Consider the following 300-nt stretch of genomic DNA (forward strand, 5'->3'; position numbering starts at 1 on the left):
CAAACAATGAATTGCTACTCGGAGCCATTAAAGCCTATTTGACGAAGCATCTCCTTTTTTTTTTTTGGTTGTCCACAGTATCTCCCAACTCGACAGGACAAGGATTAATTCGCAGATCAAAGTTTCATTTAAGGGTCTGTCGCTGATCAATGGATTGCTGCATGCACAAGACAGAATTCGAACCCCCGACACTTGCTTAAGCGAACGAGTGAGCTGATCACTCGACTAACCCAAGTTGGTTGACTAAGCATCTCCTTACTTAATGTGATGAGTGGTTTCCATTTTTTTTTGGGTAAAAAG

The sequence above is a fragment of the Arachis ipaensis genome, chromosome B01 (assembly GCF_000816755.2).
Source record: "Arachis ipaensis cultivar K30076 chromosome B01, Araip1.1, whole genome shotgun sequence".
Taxonomy (NCBI): Eukaryota; Viridiplantae; Streptophyta; class Magnoliopsida; order Fabales; family Fabaceae; genus Arachis; species Arachis ipaensis.